Below are 13,968 nucleotides of genomic sequence, written 5' to 3'. Positions count from 1 at the left end.
ATATCATGAAATTGTGGTTGTCTGGCAATCCATCAGCAAATCACATAAAACTAAGGTCAGAAAATAATGATAGATTGTAGTGTCAGACTTCATACCTTATAGAAAAATGTATGCTAATGCAAAACCTGTTATTGTATCACCTTTCTAGGTTTGTAAGGCCAGTACTTAAAAACGGCCCCTATATGTTGGCCTTTGTCCCCCAATTACTTATGGCTTTGTCAAGATGTCTGGGTCTCAGAAGTTGAGGGTTATGGTGCCTAGTAGGACAGCAGGTAGCCAAAGGTCAGCATACTGCCACTTTTTAAAATGCTGCCACCTTTCTGTGTCAGCACTGACAACATATCACTGGCCAACAGCCATACCCCTGGAATGACAGAGGTTGTCACAAAAGGAGCACAAGTATGCCTTGTCTATTTGTTCTGCTTGTCCTAACATTGCATTTGCCTGCCAACTATTTGCAAAACAATAAAGGGCCATGTCAAAACAGCAATGGCAGACAGTTAGGAAACAGATGTCATACCCATAAGAGCAAGCAAGCAATTACCAAACCGGTCTCCCAACTGTCTATGTTTGGCAGAACATTTTTAGCACCCTGTCCCCATTTGTGGGCCTTTGTCTGACTGTCATATATGGGCCTGTCCAGGTGTCAGTCTGTGACATTATGACAGCTAGGCCCACATGTAGCCTCATAATAACATATAGCAACACAAACCATCTAAGGACTACAGCAAATGTAGTGGTGCAATGATGAACAACCTACTAAATAGGTACACTCAAAGGTATGAAGTCCACAACCTTGTGTGTGATGTTATGTCATTTACCCCACTCACATCAGAATTACAAATACATATAAAAGCAGACAATGTGGCCAAAGCCTGTGACTGGACTATAGAAGGACAAAGAGGTACACATAAGGGGAAGGGGAACCACTGGCCAGACAAATGGAGAATGTGCACACCAGAACAAATTGTGCAGTAACATAGGTGTCATGCAGTGTATGGAGTCAGAAAACATCACCTGCAAATACACAACACACACCCATGTAAGTAGAGGTCTGCAACAAAACCAAAACCCAAAGAACACCTCAGAGGCAAAAACACATGAGAATTCCACAAACATGTACACTACAGACCATGTAGACTGCACACACCAGGGTCTTGCAAACATTAAAGCCTTACCCCAAACCTTAAACACCTTCCCTACACAGGTAGGCTAACAGCACTTTCCCTCTACTCTGTTCCATACAGATTCTGCTGAGGTGACCCCTGTCTGCCATACAAAACAATCCAGACCCTGCCTTGATGGGACTGTTGCACATTTGGAAGTCAAGGCCCATTCCATCAACCTGTAGGTGCAGCATCAACTTGGACTGTGATATCAGTATGGCTTGTCGGTGTGACAGATATGTGTCCCACACACTCCCCATCTGTGGAATATACTCCCTGTCCACAGCAAGCCAAGTGCCTCAATACCCCTAGTGATGTGCTCCTTGTATAAGTGCATGCAAAGCACAAAATACAGCCCTGTGATTCCACTTGTGTCCCTGCTGGACAGGGGCTCTGTGTGCTGACATGTCTTAATATGGGCTACACTCTCATCTACCTATCAACCTACACAACTGTCTGGCAGTGGTTCACCACATTGCTCTGTACTGCTCTGCCACTGACATACCTGGGAGTCACAGTGCTATGTGGAATATATTACACATAGAATGGACATTTCTGCACAGTAGAATGCACTCTGTACCCACACCCATACCTCTCAACCTATGACAGCAACACATCTGGACAAGGTCATAAAAAAGTGGGACAAAGGGCCAATGATAGGCACGTGTTGTAAACATTGCCCCTACATACTGAGAAAGTTAGTAGAATAACAGGCTTTACATTAGCAGGAATTGTCTGAAGGTTATGAAGTCTAAAACACTAATGTCTGTCATTATTTTGTAACATCACTCTTCAATTATATGCCACTAACTTGCCATAAAAACACAAGTTTATGTAGACTGGATGAAACTTCTAGGCAAACACCTAGACACTGTGCCAAAATCTGTACAGTTGAGAGGTATGGCCACACCAGGATATGACTTTTCAGCTAAGAAGAATTCCACACAAGCAGGAGATCCCCAGCCAGTATATCACCAAGCTGCTGGACTGTTTATACAGCTGCATCAGTCAATCGGCTGTAGCCACACCTCTTAACTGGCCTTTTTGGGCAAAAATGTCTATAGTTGGGCTCATAATATTGGTCTGTGCATCATACATCTTGTATTCCTCTGGTAAAGCATTGTGATGATCTGCGGATGTCTATGACTAGGTAATGACACACTGCATTCCAGTGTCAGACTTCACATATGTCAGACAATGTCTGCTAAAAAAACCCTGTACCTCTAGCAAATTTATGTTTGCTTTTGAGAGGTTTGGGTGTAGCACACAAAACCCCAGACTGGAGTACAGGTATCTCTGGAATGGAGTCCCACTCTCACTATAGAAGGTCATACTGGGCATGCTCCTACACTTAGAAAACCACAGGTCATGTCAGAACACATCAGACTATATAACAGTATTGTGCATATATGTCTTTGCATACAGAAAACTATGTACATCTTAACTGTCCCTACATACACCCATAAGACAGGATTACCCTCAGCTTGCTGTAGGTGGCCCATATGTGATATATCTGCATCTGCTGTGTGTGATATGCAGACATATATATGGGCAACATATAACAATATGTCAAGCATACACACACACATAGATATGGGGAAGAGAGAGAGACAGACAGCTATAGAGAAAGAGAGAGACAGGGAGACACACAGAAAGTGAGTCATACACAAAGATAACCTAAAGGGCATAGAGTGATGTCCTGCTGTGGACAGTGACATACCGGTCATAACCAGTCGCATGTGCCCGCATGAACGTGAGCTCCATTGTGTAATAGTACTGAGGTGGGGATTATAATATCACATCACCTACCTTTGTTTGTGTGTGTGTGTGTGTGTGTGTGCGTGTGTGTGTGTGTGTGTGTGTGTGTGTGTGTGTGTGTGTGTGTGTGTGTGTGTATGTGTGTGTGTGTGTGTGTGTGTTGTGTGTGTAGGTCTGTAGGTTGAGGCCGTTCCCACTCAGTGCACTTCCCATTGCCCTACTTCACAAGATCTGCTGATGTCATTCAACATAGAAGTGCCATTGGACACCTGCTAGCCCTCTAAGCTCTATAGCATGTGCAATAACTGCGTAACACTCTAGTACAAATAACTAGATAGGTAGGGGTTCTAATATCAGTCCTTGCAAATGCAAGTGTGTGTGTGTATGTGTGTTTTTGTAGGTGAAACAGTTTTAGGCCATTCCCACCCAGTACATTTCCCAGTGCCCTACTTTAACAGTCCTGCTGATGTCATTACCCTTAGAAGTACCTTTGCACAGCCCCAACCCTATAAGCTCCGTGGTAAGTGCAGTAACTATGCAACAATATAATATAAATAACTAGATAGGCAGGAGTTCCACTCTCAGTTCTGGCAAATGTGTGTGTGTGTGTGTGTGTGTGTGTGTGTGTGTGTGTGTGTGTGTGTGTGTGTGTGTGTGTGTGTGTGTGTTTCCGTGTGTGTTTGTGTGTGTGTGTGTGTGTGTGTGTGTGTGTGTGTGTGTGTGTGTGTGTGTGTGTGTGTGTGTGTGTGTGTGTGTGCAAGTGTTTATGCTTGTAGGATGAAGTATTTTGCCCCTTGGCTTTCTAAAGAAACCAAGCAAATAATGCTATTAAGGAATAAACAATGGACAAAATGGAGAACTACTAAAAACCCAACTGACCATCAAAACTTCAAACACCTTAGAAATACCACAACAAAACTTACCCATCTTGATAAAAAAAATTATTACCTTCAATATCAAGAAAAGCAAAATCATAACCCCAAAAAATTCTGGTCAGGAATCAATAAACTGCTCCATCCAGGGAATACCAAAACACCTACTCCAGCTAACTTAGCACAGACCCACCCAACTTAATAGCCAATACATTCATCAACTTCTTCACTGAAACAGTCACCTCTCTAGCAAATAACATGACTCCCCACACTTCCCTTAAAATACCTCTCCTCAAAATAACACCCCCACTCTAAAATTTAGTACAGTCTCCACAACCTATATACACAAGTTACTCTCTAAACTTAAACCATGCACTCCTTCAAGCCGACCAACTACCAGCTGAATATCTGCAGCTAGCAGCAGCAGAACTAGCATACCCAGTCTCCATCTTAATTAACAGAAAAATAACCAAATCTACTATCCCTTCCCTCTGGAAAGTCTCCCATATAATTCCTCTGCATAAAGGAGGAAACACTAATGAACTTTCTAATTTCCGTCCTATAGCCTTATTATCACCACTATCTAAAATTATGGAGCGTTGTATACATCAACAACTTTTACATCATCTTTTACATAATAGCCTACTTTCAGACTCCCAACATGGTTTTAGACCTTTCCATAGCACTTCCACTGCTCTTCTCTCCTTCACAGACACTATCAACAAAAATCACAATAACAACTTATACTCTTCTGCTTTATTTCTTGACCTCTCTAAAGCCTTTGATATGGTCAACCATCAACTTTTGCTAGACACTTTGAAATCTCTCTCACTTGCATCTTCGGCATTGCACTGGTTTGACTCTTATCTGAAAGATAGACAACAAGCAGTCCTTTGGGGCAGCCATCTATCCTCTCAGCTCCCAGTCACTATCGGTGTCCCTCAAGGATCTATCTTAGGACCCCTTCTCTTCTCCATATTTATAAATAACCTGTCTACTTCACTCCCAACATCCTCATGTATTCAATATGCAGACGATTCAACTCTCATCTGTTCTGCTGTATCTCCAGCTGAACTTCATTCTTCCACCCAAAAAGTCTTTACAGCAGCAGAAAAATGGTTCCAAGATATCTGTCTCCTCCTTAATCCCAAAAAAATAAATTATTACTTTTCTCTCCAACCCCTAAATCTGCCCCTCTATCCCTTTATATTGTGTCTGACAATGGGATTGTTCCACTAAAACTACTAGGTGTTACAATAGATAATCAACTAAACTATGATTACCACATTGACCTAACCATCAAAGCTGTTAATAAAAAGATAGGTGCCCTCTATAGACTTAAGCCCTTTCTAACAGCAACTACCAGGGTGTCTCTAGCCCAAACTCATCTTATCTCTACATTATTGTATGCCTCCCCATCTTTTATAAACCTTTCAAAATCTAACCTTCAGAAACTTGCCACAGCCTACCACAGCATTGCCAGGTTTGCCACAGGTTCCCTATTTCTCACCCATCATTGTGTTAATCTCAAAAAGATTGACTGGCTTGAACTTCAAAATCTTATTCTCCTACATCAATTAGTTATCACCTATAAAATTCTCCATTACCCTTCTAATACACCCATACTAAATAACTTTGTTGTCCCTTACAGGAATCTTACTTCCCTTTGCTCAGCTAACAAACTACTAGTAGCCACTCTCTAAACACACAACAAAGCTGGGGACTCCTTGTTTACAAATGCCATTGGCTCATACTGGAATAAACTTCCCATAGAACTGACCACTCTAGGCTCATCACAACTTTTCAAGAAACAACTAAGGAACTATTTTAAATCTCACTGGCTATGCTCTTGCTCGAATCCTGACTGACCTCAGCATCCAACTCTCTTTTCAGCTCTCTCCATTACTCTTCTACTTGTCCTTATCACTAGTACTACCCCTCCTCTGTAGCTCACCTACCATCCACATGCATATTACTTTTTCCTATAAATTCAACTTCTCTTTATTCTTGTCATATTACTGCAACCTTTATACTTGTTATATTACTGCAACCTGTAATCTCACCTTATATCTAAATCTACATGTTGCTCCCGGCTGATGAAATCTGCTTCTTAAAACTAGTGCCCTAGCACAAAACGTTTATCAAAATTGTTAATACTGTAAATAGTTGAAAAGAGTCTTGTGTGTGTTACTACTTTATTTCTTTTTTAATTGTACTATTCCTCTTGCAAAGAATTTGGAATAGAAATCCTCACTCTATGTTATTGGTTTGCTAAATTACTTTTGCACTGTTACTATGCTACATGGGAATAGTTCTCTACATGCTTATAATTTGTATCTTATTGTGCTATTTTTTTGGTTTTATTATTTACTAGTATATAGTTGAGATTTTCTCCTCGGGCCTCTGCTGAAAATGGACATGTATCCAGTCAGACTAGCCTGGTCAACAAATGTAAAAAAAAAAATAAATAAATAAATACATTTTGGGGACTTTCCCACCCACAAAACTTCCTAGTGCCCTACTTTAGCAGTCCTTCTGATGTCATTCACCTTAGAAGTATATTTGGATACTTGCTAGTCCTATAAGCTTTTTAGTGCATGCAGTAACTGTGTAACACTATAGTACAAATGACTAGATAGGCAGGAGCTCTATTCCCAGTGCTGACAAATGTGTATAAGTGTGTGTAGAAGTGTTTGCAAGTGTGTATGTTTGTAGGATGAAGCATTTTGGGGACTTTCCCAACCACAACACTTCCCAGTGCCCTACTTAGCAGTTCTGCTGATGTTATTCACCTTAGAAGTACCTTTGGACACTTGTCAGCCCTCTAGTGCATGAAATAACTGTGTAACACTACAGTACTAATAAGTAGACAAGCAGGGGTTCTATTCCCAGTTCCAGAAAATGTGTGTGTGTGTGTGTGTGTGTGTGTGTGTGTGTGTGTGTGTGTGTGTGTGTGTGTGTGTGTGTGTGTTTGTGTGTGTGTGCACAAGTGTTTGTAGGATGAAGTATTTTGAGGACATTTCCACCCACAACACTTCCCAGTCCCCTACTTTAGCAGTCCTGCTGACGTCATTCACCTTAGAAGTAGCTTTGGACAGCTCTTAGCCCTATAAGTTCTGTAGCACATGTGATAACTGTGTAACACTATAGTAATAAAAACTAGATAGGTAGAGGTTTGGAACCCAGTCCTAGCAAATGTAAGTGTGTGTGTGTGTGTTTCTTAGTAGGTAAAACAGTTTTAGGCCATTCCCTACCACTACACTTCCTAGTGTCCTACTTTAGCAGTCCTGCTGTCACTGCCCTTAGATGTACCTTTGGAAAGCCCTCAGCTCTGTGGCATGTGTAATAACAAAGTAATAATAAAATATAGATAACTTGATAGGCAGGGGTTCCACTCTCAGTTCTGGCAAATGTGTGTGTGTGTGTGTGTGTGTGTGTGTGTGTGTGTGTGTGTGTGTGTGTGTGTGTGTGTGTGTGAAGGTGTTTGTAAGTGTGTATGTTTATAGAATAATGTATTTTGATGCCCTTCTCACCTAGTACATTTCCCATTGCCATACTTTACAAGGGCTCTTGATTTATTTCACCTTAGATGTATCTTGGGACATGGTTAAATCCTATAAGCTCCCTGATGCATGTGATAACTGTGTAACACTGTAGTACACCTAACTAGATAGGTTGGGATTCTAAAGTCAATACTGGCAACTGTGGTAGTGTGTGTGTTTGGGTGAGAATAATCTCCTTTGGGGGTGTGGGTTGTACCATTTTTAGGCTTGTACCCCAAGTAGACGTCCCATTGCCTTACTTTACAAGGCCTGCTGATGTCATTCACCTTAGATGTAGCTGTATACACTTGTCAGCCCTCTAAGCTCTGTGGCATGTGCAATAGCTGCACAATACTATAGTGCAAATAATTAGATAGGTAGGGGTTCTAATCTCAATACTGACAACTATAGTTGTGTGGGAGAAGCATATCTCTTGTGGCTGTTGTTTGTGTAGGTTATACCATTTTAAGGCCTGTTGACCCCCTACCCATGATATTACTTTAAAGAGTCTGTTAATGGCATCTGCCTCACTTGCATCACGTAACACTATACAGCCCATACCAATCATTTGTACAGATGTACATGGAATATCCACATTTTAGCAATCTATATGTGGTCTGTGTCCTCTAACAATGAGCAGTCCTGTGATATCATTGTCATATATATGACAGTTACCATAGTGACATATATGCCAGCATCAGACATCATACCTGACTGATACATCATGCTGATACAAAGTCTGTCACTCTATCAATTGTGCAGATTTGTAGGAGCAGTAGACAAGACCAATTACTATTTCTGGTGGGTTATCCCACCATATATAAAGGCATTTGCAAGATTACTTGTAATAGTTTTGTGTTATGTCCCAGGGATATAATCTATGTGGAGCATGTCATGTGTACATAGCGCTGTAGTACATACAAGTGGATACATAGGGTTACTAATATGCCTATTGGCAACTGTGTATGTGTTTCTGTATGCACAGCCCATGTGGCTGTCTTTACTGTGTGTATGTGAGTGCTATACCATCGTGTGTGCCTCTTCCACAATGTGAACTCTCCCATAACAAACCTAGTTTTAGCCCATACAGATGTCATCCACCGTACAAGCACAGTTACACAGTTTCTAACACCAAGCCACTGTGGTGCATGCAATGGTCATATCACTATGTATTGTACATAAATACATGGGTAGGGAATCTACTCTGATTAGTGTCACCTCCATGTGCATGTGTGTTTCAATGCATGTCCTCATGCAGCGGTGTGTGTGTGTGTGTGTGTGTGTGTGTGTGTGTGTGTGTGTGTGTGTGTGTGTGTGTGTGTGTGTGTGTGTGTGTGTGTATGTGTGTGTGAGTGTGTCAGATGACCCTAACATGTTAAGGGCCTCTGAACCCACTATTGGCAATCCTAACAGCCCCTGCAATTGACACTCACTTGAATAGTAGTGGCAGACACTGCCACACTACATTACCTATGTGCTGTTTGTGTTATGTATCTAGCTCTATCATTCATAAGATTGTGCAGATAGGGGCTGTACTCAACCCTTCATCAGCTTCCCCATGTACAGGACTATGACACTGTGTGCACTGCCAGCACAAGAGGCCAGATATGCATATGAGTTAGTAGACACACATGCTGGTGATTGTCAGGTTAGACTAACACAGTCTCACCTGTGTCAAGAATCCATACCCTAAACCTGTCATACACAGTACCAGGCAACCCTCATCAACTGCATGAAGGTTGAGTGGATGGGACAGAAATGGCAGGGGCAACAAGGTCTGATAGCTGAATCTGTTGCAGTTAAAGTAATGGCTAAGCTTGTGAGGGACCTAGTGCCAGTGCTCAAGTAATCTCCTCTGTATGTGTGAGCCTGCGGTCCTACAGAACACCCAGGTGACATGTATGAAGGCTAGCTGGCTGTGTCAAAGGTATGTATGCAAGGTCACACTGTCTGCCACAATTATCCCCACACACTGTTGCATGTAAACACACCTGGTAAACATGTGCATATACAGCTGTACCTTGGCTATGAAAAGGTCACTGTGTTTCCATTCTGCCTTTTTCATCATTGCTACTGTCAGCAGACCCACAGCCTGCAGACACACAGACACCTGGAACAAAAACAGAATACAGTACATGACACTACAGTCAGTCAGCAGTACTAACAGCAATTTTGCATCATGGCTAACAATGACATACATCTCAATGTGTCCCAATAACTATTGCCAGCAGACAGCACCTTACACAGCATTACATTGCTATACTGTACTATATTCACACTGTGCATCAGACCCATATGAGCATGTCCCTGCATTGATGGTATGGATAAGAGGGATGTGGCACAAGTATCATCACATGCAAAAGGTGTGATGTGGGATTGCCAGAGACCTAGGCTGGGCCATATGGCTGACATCATGTGTGTGTGTGAGTGTCTGGAGGGGTGGTTTTCAACTGGGCCATGCAGAGGAGCTGCGCGTGTCCTGTGGTGACTGGCATGTGATACGGATGTGTGAGTGTTAGTCCGCACACCATCAAGAGATGTGGATGCCTGACACAGGGCTATGTTGGACAGACATAGACTGCACATGGCAGGATGTATGGTTCACCATCTCCTGGCAGGAACATGGGAGCTGGTTCTGCCAGGAGTATCACTGGCACCACCAGGCCCAAGGACAGATGCAGTGCTACTCCCCGATGGTGACTGCTGTCTGCTGGATCCGCATTCCTGATGGGACTGGCCAGGAACATGTACCTATGGCCTGCTCTGGTGTGGTGTGGACAGCACCCTCCCTTCAGTAGTGCTGGTGGTACTGCCACCACAAAACTGTGACTGTGCATGCCCATGGGGGCTTTCAGCTGATCATGTTGCTGACCTACGTCCTCCTGACTGATGCCCTACTCCCACCACATGCTCAAGCACAGTGTCTCACCCCACTGTCTATCCATGACATCAGCAAAATAAGGTATGGCATCACAAATGCCATGGAGGTCATCATGCATGGCATGAAGTGCTGCATTTATGACCCTGAGCATCTGTCTGGTGTTGCGGTCAGTACACGCCTGTGTCTCCATTATGGACCATAGCTTGCATCTGATTACACCTGCTGTGGCAACTGCAACAGGGGCTTGATGGGCAGCAGTCCTCCATTGAGCACCCCTGCCCATCTGCCTGTGTGTGACATTGCTTGCTCTCTGGCTATGGCTGATGTCTGCACTCACACTTGCCATACTCACTGCACTAGCCTGTTCCATGCCACCACCCTCCAACTGTCCATTATCTGTGTCTGCTGGGGACTGTGCACATGCTGCCATATTGACTGTGTGTGGAGACATTGTGGGTGAAAGTTGGATACCAACCAATGCCACAGATTCAGGCCCTGACAACCCCACCTGTGCCTCACTATGACCACCATCATCATGGGAGTCTGCTAAGACACTGACATCAGGTCGTGAGAGGGAGAGCCACCAACCTCCATGTCCACCTGTGAGGGGAAGACAACATATGTAAATTAATACCCTGCAGTATTATGTTTCCTGATAGACACACACACACACACACACACACACACACACACACACACACACACACACACACACACACACATGCACACACTCCTGGTAAAGTCTGGCACAGCTTTGCTACCTATGAGCCCTTCAGGGCAGACCTTATGGTAGTTCTGCCTACCAGAATCCATCTCATTCACAGCTACTGCAAGGCCCTCGACAAAGGGTGCCAGATCCTACTGTGTGATGGGCTTATTAGCAAAATGGCAAGTGTGACCAAGACAAAGGCTATTGGACTGAGCTATAAAGTGTCACCAAGTGCATATGCAAGTACTGTAAGAGCTGACTTACTGCTATACAGATCAGACACAATGATAAGGTTTAAGGATATGTGATAATAACTGATGAAGGAACAAGAGAATACTGTATCACTGCAGTACCTACACAGTTCAAACTCCCAGGGTTTCATTTCAGACAACATTGCAGGACAGTCTGCAATGCATAAAGGAAACATTTAAGGTAGTAGGTGCATAGGTTCAGAAGATGATATCAGCCTATTGGCTCAGATGCCCTCATAAGCCTAGCTCAGATTTTCACCCATATCCCTTCAAAGCCAGCACCTGTTTCCCCTGTCCAGGTAGGATACACGTGGGCTGCCAGGGGTGTATTTTTCATTTTCCATGCAGTCATCCAGCTTCTTCTTCAAGAGGGATATACACGTACTCTGCTAGACATTGGGAGGGAGTGTATTTTACAGACAGTGTATTGTGTGGGAAACAGTTCTATCCCACCAACAAGTACTATACATGTCACAGACAAAGTGAGGGGCTTGTTTGCATGTTGAGTGAGTGGGGTTTCTTTTATGGATATGCAGAAACTTCATCAAGGCTGGTTTGGAAATGTCCTTGTATGCCAGACACAGGTCAGCTATGATCAGTCTGCATGAGACTGAGTACAGGGACTGGGTTTTCAGCCTATCTGTATAGGATAGGTGTTGCAGATCCTGGATTTGCCTGGTCATGAACCTCTGTGGTCTCGGCACCTGCTGCATTTGCTTGTCAAGGTACATGCCAACAGAGCCATTGTACTCGGTAATGTGTCTGATAAGGGTGGAGTACAGTGATGTCGTGGCCTCCTAGTTCCTGGATGACATACCTGTATTTGTGAGGTGGGCCATGTAGACATCCTTCCGTACAATGGTGCCCACACAGTGGGGAACGGTCAGGTTGTGACCACCCTTGGTGCACAAGTCACCTCACAGCTGATTGCATGCTCAGTACATTGTGATTACTGTTATAATTAGTGTGGATGACATCTACCACAACAGGGAAAATGATGCATCTCCTGGCATTCAGTTTGAGGCAATGCTTCTCGCACCAGTCATTTATATGAGTAATGGCCTCTTGGAAGATGCTCACATCAGCAGGGGAATATCAGACAGTGGCCAGCTTGCAATCATCTGTAAACCTGGTCAGTCACAGACCACTGTTTTTTTCTTGTACCTCAGAAACATATATCTCAAACAGTAGAGGCCCCCAGACTGATCCTTGGGGTACACTGCTCTGTTGGAGTCTACTACTAGAGGTGGCTTCCACTACTTTGACCAAGTGGGTACTATCATTGAGCCTGTTAGCTACCCATCTTGTAACATACAGGTCGATGCCTAGCTGTGTAGGCTTATGTATCAGGGCCACCTGGGGATTACTGTGAGAGGTTTGGGCTAGGGGAAGGTAAGCAGTGTGCACCATCCTCCCCTCATCCTTGTGTTTGTTGACCACTTCACAGAAGTCAACCAGGTTTAACAGGCCTGATCTCCCTTTGACAATACCACACTGGGTGGGCTGAAGCACTTTGAGGTTGCCGATGTCCCTGATTTGTAAAGTCCTTGATATTGTCTTCCATGCCCTTGCAGATCAGGCTAGTTAGGCTGATGTGCATATGATTGGCTGGGTCAGTGGATTGCTCTGGCCTTGTGTATAGGGATGACAGTGGCTATCCTCTGTGAAGAGGGGATGACACTGGTGCTCAGGCTTTGGTTGACTACAGTGTGTAATGGAGCTGAAAATTATGCCTGAGTTTATGTAGGATGCAGCCAGCGATGGTATCAGGCCTATGGAGACTTCTGTGTGATGCCTTTGAGAGGGCAGTATGGACCTGCTTCCTGATGATGAGGGTAGGGGGGCAGGTGCTATGCATGTCCATTTGTGCTGATGGCAGGGCAGGAGGGGTGATGTTTACATTTATCCTGTCTGCAGCAGGTTGGCTATATCTATGCCATATGTGTATGTGGTGTTATTGACCACCACTACAGAGCAGATTTGGGTGTTGCCTCTGGGATTGCAAACATATGTGTGGAAGACCTAGTGATTGGCCTTGGTGGATGTGTCCAATTTGCACTCAAAGATAGCCTTAGGGTAATTTACCTGTGACCTTATTTGCTTGTTCAGACCAAGGTGACATTGCTTCCAATTAGGCACATGCTCCTTCTTGGCCCTGTGCAGCAATTATTTCTACCTATTATGGTATTTGTGTATTGCTACTGTCCACCACAGAGGTTTACCCTACCTTGAGGGAGATGATTTTGTCCTGTCAGGTATTGCTGAGTCCATACAGCTATGTAGGTGCTCACATAGTGTTGTGACGTAGGCTTGGACACTACTGCTAGATCCAAATGATGAGACAGTGGCTGTAAAGCTACTTCTACCTGCTCTGAGGGGATTTATAGTCAGTTTCAGAAATTATTTTTGTTTGACCCTGACAAAGGGGGGGGGGGGCAGGGGAGATGGTGACCTCAACAATGATGGTCAGATCTTACCAAGGAGGATGACACTGTAGGAGTGCTACAGTGGCTACTCATGTTGGTTAGGACCAGGTACAGGATATTTACACCTGTTGTAGGAGTGTTGACCAGCTGATCCACTGCATTGCCATTGATAAAGCCAAGGAATCTCTGTGCATTCATGCTCAGGTAGAATAGGTCATGCACACTATGGTTGGGTAGCTAAAGTCACCCAGGAGCAGGATAGATGGTTGAATCTTGACAGATTCAAGCAAGTCCAGATAGGTGTAGTGTGTGTCCAGAGTCATGGTTGGAGGTCTGTAGCTAGCTATGATTTGCATAGGTGTA

This window comes from Protopterus annectens, chromosome 9.part0, assembly GCF_019279795.1.
Source record: "Protopterus annectens isolate FY-2018-M chromosome 9.part0, PAN1.0, whole genome shotgun sequence".
NCBI lineage: Eukaryota > Metazoa > Chordata > Ceratodontiformes > Protopteridae > Protopterus > Protopterus annectens.
Note: the sequence above shows the minus strand (reverse complement) of the source record.